Raw genomic sequence first — 10,178 nt, forward strand, 5'->3', positions numbered from 1 at the left:
CCGGTGTGGCTCCGCCGCCCCGGTCGGCCGGGGGGGGGGAGCCAGTCTGTATGTGGGATCCGAACCCTCGGACGGGAGCGCCGCCGCGCTTCCCAAGCGGCGCACTATCCAGTGCGCCACCGGGCCGGCCCTGGAATCTGTATTTTAATAAGACAGTGATTCATGTGCCCATAAAAGTTTGAGAAGCACTGAGCTAAGGGATGCAAATCCTGAATGATTTACTTCAGATATGTGGCTCGGGGTGGAACCCTTTCCTTTCCTGCCCCTTCAGTCATACCATGTTAGGCCAGGCCCTGCAGGAACCCTCAGCAGGGTTCCTGCCCCTTTCCTCATGTTTCTTACTCACCTCCAAAGGTCCTCCCAGGCACGTGACAGGCAGGCCCAAGTGTAAAGACACTGAACATTATCCCACAGCACCTCAGCCCTGGTACTCACTCTGACTTTGAACTTGTACCTCTGTCAGGCAAGTAAGCAGAGAAGGAGAGTAGGCAGGTGTCAGACCTGGGAACTTGAAATCTCTGGCTTGTCTCCCAGCTGTCCCAGGCTGCCTCCTGCTGCCTGAGGACTGCCACCTGCCTCCACGTTCTTGGGCAGGCTACTGCTTTCAAAGCATGGGCCTTAGGACATGCTGTTTCTTCCTCCTGGAATGCCCCTTCCCACTTTATCTGCCTCCCACTGAGCCTTCAAGTCTCACTCATCTGCTCCTTCCAGAAGCTCCCAGTTTTCCACTGAGTTCCCATAGCTACCAGCAGACAGACCTGTGACATGGCCCTGGCTCCAGGGTCTGCAAAGTCCTGGTAGGAAAAGTGAATAAAGGCCCGGTGGGGGCCATGGCAAATGCAGGGCCCCTGACCATATAAATACAGGTCCGGTGTTTACAAAGCTTTTAGATTTTTTAAGAGAAGTGAGAAATCTGGAGTTTTCAAATATTAAATCTGATTTTCAAATATTGGCAACTAAATAAAAAATGAAAAAAACCCCACAAAGTAGATCAACCCCTCTGGGTGAGGCAGGGGCCTGATACAGGCAATTTGCTACCTCTGGGCTATTTAAACACTTTTCATGTTGTGTCCTCATTATCTGTGGGCACCTTTGTCTCCTCAGCAACTGGAGGGCAGGGTCTGGAACAAGGCTTTTCTCAGCATGTAGGAGAGTACTTGGTGAATGAATGAGTGAATGGTGCTGGCACTTGCTGTTAGCTCTGGTCATCCTGTGGGTTTAAAGCCATGGTTCGCTCCTGGGGATTGTTTGGACATCCGTGGGAGTGTTTTTGGTTGTTATGGTGATGAGGACACCATTGACATTTGGTGGGCAGGGTCCAGGGAGATACAAAAAATACCAAGCACTTATTTGTGCTCACTGTGTGCTAGGCGCTGTTCCCAGCACTTGATTGAAATGAACTCATTTAGTCTTCACAACAGCTTTACGAGGAAGTTACCACCATCATCTCCATTTCACAGATGATGGGGGCTGGTCAGTCTGCAAGGGACAGGACAGCCCTGCATGGCAAAGAGCTGTCCTGTGTTCCACAGACTCTTGTATGCCCCAGTAGATGTTTAGGTAGGGGGGAAAACCTGTTATAATGATCAGAAATATAACCACCACGTAAACTGCAGGAAGAATGCTATATTTTTCAGGACTTTACTAAGTTCTCACCATTTCAGAAAATGACTTAACAGGCAGTGACATCACTCAATGCATTTGTGTCACTAAAACCACACGCCTACATTTGTCTGCAGTTGCTGCAGCCAGGATTCCAGGTGCAAGCAGCCTTTTCTTTTTCCTTTATATTACAGTTAGGGCATGGCACTGATTTTTTTTTTTTTTGTAAACTTTTTATTGAATAACTACATACTTCAAAAAAGTGAACAAATCATAAGTGTACACCTCTGTGATCTTTTGCAAAATGAACACCTCATAACCAGCACGCAGATCAAGAAACAGAACATTCTCAGCTCTTCAGAGGTCCACTCATGCCCCCTCCCAGTCACAACTCCTCCTAAAGGTAACCACTATCCTGATGTCTAGCACTTTAATTTTGCTTGCCTTGAACTTGATATAAATGGGATCATACAGTGCATACTTTTTTGTGTCTGGCTTCTTTCAGTCAAAATTATATTTGTGAGATTCATCCACGTTGTTGTGTGAATTGGACATTTTCGTTCTTGTTGTTTGTTCATCATATGGACACACCACAACCTATTTATTCATCTGCTGTAGGTAGACATTTGCGTTGTTTCAGTTTCTGGCTATTATGAATAATGATGCTATAAACATTCTTGTATGTGTCTTTTGGTGAACATATGAATGCATTTATTTGTTTTTTGCAATTATGTGTGTAGGCAGATTATGTTATCTATGATTTTCATTTCATGGTATGGAGGGGGGTGGTGTCATAAAATACTTGCTATCCGAAGGGGGCATAGGTTCTGAGGGACTGACTGAGACCTTCTGGTTTGAAGCAGGTGCTTGTGTCTGTGGTCCATTTATCTGTCCCACAAGGATTGTCCATGCCGTTCTTTGCTCAGTGCTGGGGAATGCTGTGGCTGTGCTCTGTGGAGGGAGAGGGTTTGAGTATCTTGCCCTAGCACTAGAGGGCAGAGGCCTGCATTCTTACTCCTACCAGTAGAGGTCAGGCATCCACAAGGGACATGGGGACCAGCCATGCCCTTCTTCCAGGCAGGCTTCCTCTCAAGTTCCTTCCCCTTCATTTCCCTTAGTAACTGGGGATCCAACTCTACTGGGGGAAATGAGAAAGAAAAAAAGAAAGTTTTTATAGTGCATCTCAGTGGAGGTAGAAGGAACAGACACTTTTTGGGCATCAACCGTTTCTCACTTGGCCTGGTGACCCATCTTTGCAGTTATTGGAGAATCTGTGGCATCTAGCTGATTCCACGTGTTCCCTACCCTCACTCACCCTCCTGGCTTACCTGGTGAGCTTAGCTAGCTCCAGGCCAGCATGCTTGCTTCTGCAGACATTATGTGCAGGAAGCTTTAAGTTTTATAGTTGTAAATATTTTACATTTGAGTTGCAAATGTTTAACAGCTTGCTCTGGAGGTGGGGGCTGATTTATAACTTTTGCTAATTTCTGTGATGTAAATACTTCCACCATGTCTGCCTATCAATGTGATTTCACTGCATGTAGAATTGGAAAGAGATGCTAAGTAGCACAATATTATATAGTATTTCCACCATACAGGTTTAACAGATGTAAATAAACTTGAACACATAAAGAAGAGTACAATGTAGTGTCAAAGGGCAAAATTACGACAAATTTGGGCCGAGCCTAAAAAAAAAAAATTACGACAAATTTAAGGATCTCAATTGGCTTTATTGTGATTCTATAATCGGGCAACACTTCATTCCATAAAATAGAATAAGCGTTCCAATGAGCCAAACAAAAGAAGTTGACTTTATAGGTAGAAAAAGGACTGAAGAGAGCAGAAACAGAGAACAAAAAGTGGATTGGTCTTTCCAAAGTTACTTTCCTCTTAAGGTGGGGACAGGGAGACAAAACATTAGAAAAATAACTGATTATTTAACATCGGGCTATTTCAGGTTACTTCTTTTGTGTAAGAATTAAAATAGGGGTGGCCAGTTAGTTCGGTTGGTTAGAGCACAGCCTTGTAACTTCAATGTCACTGATTCAGATCCCCTTACTGGCCAGTCCCCCGCCCCCCAAAAAAGTTAAAACAGAGGGAACTTGATTATCACACCCATTGAAGATTTAAACTGGCCTATTTGGGAAATCGGCTATTATTTCTCCTGATTTCTCAGAATGCCAGGCACAGCCTTGTTTGAGTTAGTGATGAGGAACTTTAGCAGGGGTGACTCTATTTTGATTTTTTAGTCTGGTCTATTGGGGCTTTGTCCAGGAATTAGTTCAAAACAATGGCCTTCTATAATTTTATTTAACAGTAGTAAAATAATTAAGAAGTGATAAGTTCTTGGTATTTATAACTTTAAAAATTATAATTGATTTAAATTTACATATAGATAACTTTTAATAAAGGCTGTATTTAACAATCAGCTCACAAAAATCTTGAAAATTTTACAATTGGTTCTTGAGACAGTACAAGCAGGCTCCAGCATACCACTGCAGTAACCCGCTCTGGTCCCCTTCTGAAAATCACATTTGCTTTTTGCAGTGCCAGTTATAGCTGTATTCCCTAAGAGGCAAGCAGGTCTGGCTCTGGTACTTAATAACTGTGGCCTTAGCCTTATCTTTAACCTTTCTGTACCTCAGTTTCCTTGTCTGTAAAATGGAGGTAATAGTATTAAAGCCTATTTCATAGGTTGTTGCAAGGATTAAATGAGATCATGTGTGTAAAGCCATTAACACAATGCAGACAGTACATATTTAATAAATTGGACCTTTTTAAGGGGTTGATTAACATGCCTGGGGGATAAAGCTGTGCCTTGGGTTCCCTCATCAACACCTTCAAAATACCTTGAGTTATAACCAGAGTATCTAGCCCTTGACCAGACAAAGGGGGCCTGACCCTACTAGGCCAGGCAACAGGTCCTGGAGCCAAGAGACCCTTGGAGGCACGGTGACTGCCAGAGCTTCCAGTTATAACCAGAGTATCTAGCCCTTGACCAGACAAAGGGGGCCTGACCCTACTAGGCCAGGTCCTGGAGCCAAGAGACCCTTGGAGGCACGGTGACTGCCAGAGCTTCTGAGCCCTGCCCCTGCATCCCTAGACAGTATGAAGGAGGGGCCCCTCCACTCCTCCATCCACTGGCAGCTCAGAGCTAGCAGGGCCAATCATATGGCCCTCTCTTCTCACCATTAAATCACATGAAAATGAACCATCAGGCAGCCTTGAGGAAGAATGTCACCAAGGGAGCGCAGAGTCAAATGACTGGGAGCAGTGTAGGTGGGGTTTGCAGGCTGGCTGTGTCTAGAAAGGCCTCAGGCCATCAGCTGCCCCAGTCCCTTCCTTCTTCCCTACTGGCTGTCTCCCAGAGTCTCTCCCCAGCTCTCAGGCAAAGGGCAGGAAAGAGCAGCAGGTGATCAGGCTGGATGGCACCTGAGGGGATGGGGGAAGCTGGCATTCTTCTTCCACTGCATTACCATTTGGGGACAGGTAGATGTTCCCTTTCTACCTTGGCTTTTCCTTTTCCTTGTGTGAAAAATGGGGCCAACACTTTTACTCAGCTTACCTGGTTTGTGTCAGGGATAAAAATATCATCAAAGACTTTTCAGTGCTTCAGAAAAGCAGCGGGGACTGGGTTGCCCTTTTACACATACCTGCTGACCAGGCAGCTTCAAGTGCACATTTTTTAGGGCTGTGGTCAGGGTTGAGGTGGGCAGGAAATCAGGTTGCTGCTCTGGGCAGCCCGGATCTGAGCTCTGAGCTCTGAGCTCTAACCTCTGCAAAGCACCTCCCACCAGGGACCAACAGGAATTGAGCCACCAAGCCCGGCTCTCACAGGTGCCTGACAAGCTCGAAGGAGGGGTGCCCCAAGGTGACGCAGGCTCACATATTCAGGATCTTCCTCCTCTGGCCCAGCCCTACCCAGCCCACTCATCTTGGATTCTGACTTTCTGTGGTGAGGGTGGCCTGAATACTTCACCTGCCCTGGGGTCAAGTGGGTTTACTTTCAGGAGGCCTTGAAGGCTGAAGGAATCTTGAATCAGAAACAGGAAACCCATGCTAATTCCTGTATGAGATAAGCCAGTTATCTGTTCAGTGCCTCAACCTCCTTTATAGATAAAATTGGGGGATAATAATGTTTCTTCATTTTATGGGGATGTTGTAAGAATAAAATGAGCTGGTATGCAAAAAAGCATCTTCATAAAGATCAAGATATGTACACAATAATCCTGCCTTATCTGAGGTTTCGCTTTCTGCAGTTTCGGTTACCCCTGGTCAATCAGGGTCTGAAAATATTACATAGAATAAGATATTTTGAGAGAGAGAGAGAAAGAGTATACTGTTACAATATATTGTTATAATTGTTCTATTTTATTATTGTTGTTAATCTCTTACTGTGCCTAATTTATAAATTAAATTTTATCATAGGTATGCATGTACAAGAAAAACATAGTATATATAGGGTTTGATACTATCCACAGTTTCAGGCACCCACTGGGGTCTTAGAATGTATCCCCTGAGGATAAGGCGGGACTACTATATAAGGTCAATTTGAGTCATTATGTGCTGTTTTATTGGGAATAGGAATGGCCACATGGTTTATTTGAAAAAGAGTGACCTTTGGAATAGACAAACAAGAATGAATTCTGGTTTTGCAGCATATATGCTATGTAGTTTTAATAAGTCACAAAAATCTCTCTGATCCTTATGTATAAAATGTTGTTAATGATACTTAAATGACTTGCCAAAATTGGAAGTTACATGTATAAAGTCCATACCAAGTATCTGACACACAGTAGGTACTCTATAAATAGTAGCAGTTATCACTGCTATCACATGTAATAACCATAGCAATAGAGATACCATGTACTATTTTGAACCTTTTCTCTCTCTCACTTTTAGGGAGCCAACTTCCTTTGTCCTGCCCTGCAAGGGGTAAAGGCAAACGCTCCTTGTTAGATTCCTGGGAGAGGAAGAAGGAATACCATGCGTCCTGACTCTTACCACAAAAGCGACCAACTCATCCTGGTTTTCCCAGGACTGTCTTAGTTTTAGCACTGGAATTCCCATGTGCCAAGAACCCCCTCAGTCCCAGGCAAACTGGGATGGTTGACAACTATATTGACCACCAGCTGGGGCTAGTCTAACCCTCATGCCATTTTCCAGTGCCTAGATCTAGAGTACTCAGGTTTATATTGGAAGGGGCTGGCTGGTTAGCTCAGTTGGTTAGAGCACAGTGATAACTAGGTCAAGCAATGGTTCAGCTCCTATACTAGTCAGCCACCAAAACAAACAAACAAAAAGATTTGAACTGGAAATCTGGAAGGACCCAGGGATATTAGCTCAAAGAGCCATCTTAAGTTCTTTTAGAATAAGGCAAGGTTTAGGGCCGGCCCGTGGCTCACTTGGGAGAGTGTGGTGCTGACAACACCAAGTCAAGGGTTAAGATCCCCTTACCGGTCATCTTTAAAAAAAAAAAAAAGAATAAGGCAAGGTTAAGTGAAAATAAAAAATTAGCTCTGGCCTTAAACTTCATGTTAAGTGTAAGAAATAAAAAAGTCAATTACGAAGGCCACATATTGTGTGATTCCAATTATATGAAGTGTTCAGAATAGGAAAGAGAGACAGAAAGTATATTATTGGTTGCCTATGGTGGGAGGCAGGGGAAGTGGTGGGGAGGGAGGAAATGAGGAGTGACGGCTCACGGGTAAGGAGGAGTTTCTTTTTCTTTTTCTTTGAGTTTCTTTTTTGGGTCATAAAAATGTTCTAAAATTGATTATGGTGATAGTTGTACAACTCCATAAATATGCTAAAAATCACTGAATTGTAAATTTAAATGAATAACTGTATTTTTTGTGTATGTGTTGCTGGCCAGTATGGGGATCCTAACCCTTGGCTTTGGTGTGATAATATCATGCTTCAATTGATCGAGCTAACCGGCCATATGTATTATGTATAATTATGTATTTAAACTGTGAATTAGGCCCGGCCCGTGGCTCACTTGGGAGAGCGTGATGCTGACAACACCAAGTCAAGGGTTAAGATCCTCTTACTGGTCATCTTTTTAAAAAATAAAAATAAAAAATAAACTGTAAATTGCTGGCATATGAATTATATATCAATAAAACTGTTACATTAAAAAATATTTTAAGCATTTTAAAACAATTTTAATTTAAAAATCTATAGTTCCATCCACTTGAGAATCTCTAAGTCTAAATTATTCTTTTGTTTTGTTTTGTTCTGTTTTGATGCCTACCTGGCACAGGGATCTGAACCCTTGACCTTGGTGTTATCAGCACCACACTCTAACCAACTGAACTAATCAGCCAGCCCCTTAAATTATTCTTAACCCTTATTTTGGGAAATCTCTTTGATGGCATAAAAATAATATTTACCATTCCCATTTTGCAGGTGAGAAGAGCAAGGCCCATAAGAGGGGGCCAATGGCATCTCAGGTAGAAGGAGAAAAGGGGACAGGAGAGGCTGGTGAGCCGGCATTTACAAGGGAGAAAAGAGACTCACCCTGATCTCAGCAATACAAAGCAAAAGGGAATGAATGCTAGACTGAGGCTCAACCGAAGTGCCACAGAAGGGCCGAAAAAGCTCTGGAAAGATTGCAAAGGGTAAGTAAGGAGGGGCTTCCAGGTAGAAGGAACAGCATGAGCACAGCCTGTGACTGAGATATCACAGTGGTGGCTTGTTGGAGACCAGCAGGTGGTGTGGGAGATGCTGGAGTATGGGATGTGTGGAGGGATGGAGAGGACTTGGGACAGGTTGTGGAGAGCACTGGACACAGTCCTTGTGAGTTTGATTTCATTCTGTGGACATGGAGGGTTTGGGGGAGGATTTCGAGGTAGTGATTTACTGATCTGCATAGGGTGTCAGGAGCAATTTTCCAGTGTGACAAGTGGCGGGTCTTACATGAGGTCACTGAGCCTGTTGGTGGCCAAACTGACGACTGTGCATAGCCAGGGGCTTGGCTGCCTTCTTGGATTATCTGACCTGCACGTGGAGGATGGCTTTCCTCCCTTTCCTCTCTTTTTTTCTCCTTCTATTTGTCTTCTCCAATTCTTCCTCCACTCTTTTCCCTTGCTTCCTTCCCGCTTGTCCCCTTCCTGAGCCTTGGGTCTGCCTGTGGTATTCCTGCCGCCCACACAGGTTTTGCTGAGCTCTTCTGCAGACCCAGACAGTTCTGATGTTTGCTTTTCAGCCCCCTCATGGTCTGGGCGGTGCAGCCCCAATAGAGAGGGGAAATGAGCAGGAAGGGAGGGGTGTCAACCTATCCAGTGAGTCTGGACTCAGAAGGCAAGAAGGAACGGCAGAGCAAGGATGGGCTTGAAACATGCCTCAGATTGCTGTGGGGCCCAGAAAGAGAGGGTTTCCTTGGGGATGGGGGTGTGTATATGAGGGAAGGGGCACTCTGCTTGCCTTGTCTGAGCTATTCCAAGGACCTGCCCTGTTAATTCACAGCATTTTCCTGAAAGCCTAATAGCTCTGAGGGGGTGTCTCTTTGTTCAAAGGGCATCTAGGATGAAGAGGCCTGCCTGGCCCAAAAGTGCTCTGAAGGCAGAAGTCTGTGGGTCCAAACATGGGCTCTGCCATGATTTTTTTTTTTTTTGTGCCTGACTTTTGACCTTGGTGTTAGGAGGCTACGCTCTAACCAGCCGAGCTAACCGGCTAGCCCTTGCCACTGATTTTCAAGTAGGGGCGACTCAACATATATTATTGAGCACCTCTGAGACAGGCATGGTACAAGGCTCTGGGGGCACAAAGAGAAAAAGCCACAGTCCTTGCCATCAAGAGGCCATGCACACTGTAAACACATAAACCAAGGACATATCAGCTAGGGCCGCAGTAAGAAATCACCAGTAAATGATGTAGCCATAGGAGGCAAGGCTCAGGAGGGGAAATTCGAGTGTGGTGGGGTTCTATAGCTGGCTCTGACAGTCCTCGCTTCAAACTTCAGTTTTCCCAACCTTGAGATCTGTTGTATGCTTTTGGTATGCTGAAGGATCACTTCTGAACGCTTGTGCAAATTGAGATTCCGGAGTCTCACCTCAGCTTTACTGCATAAGAAAGGCTGGAGGTAGGGCCCGAACCTGCATTTTCACACCCAACACCTGGGCAATTTTAACTTTAGAAGGCTACCAGCCAGTCTGAGGAGTACTGCTAAATAGGGAAATAACCTGTTTCAGAGATAGGCTAGCGACTCCAGAGCTAACAAGGTTACAAGCCTGAAAGAGCCTTGTAAGCCCGAAAGCAATTCAATTGTTTGCAAATAAAAGTAATCCAATAATCCAAACAATATCTAAATAATACAAGTAATCGTAAAAGAACTGAAGAGCGCACTGCAAACGCGGCGCAATCTCACCCAGTGCCACCGCCCAATCTACTCCAGCGCAGTCAGTGCGACTGTCCCTTTAAGGAACCCCCCCCCGTCCCGCCCCAGCCGTCTCATCTCACCCGGCAGTGCGGCCGGGCCGGCGGCGCGTGCGTACGGGACCTCTCGGCCCGGCAGTTGCGGCGGCGCGACGCCGGCCCTTGTTGCGTGCGCGCCTGGCCCCGCCCCCTGCCCG

The sequence above is a fragment of the Galeopterus variegatus genome, unplaced genomic scaffold (genome assembly GCF_000696425.1).
Source record: "Galeopterus variegatus unplaced genomic scaffold, G_variegatus-3.0.2 Scaffold3554, whole genome shotgun sequence".
NCBI lineage: Eukaryota > Metazoa > Chordata > Mammalia > Dermoptera > Cynocephalidae > Galeopterus > Galeopterus variegatus.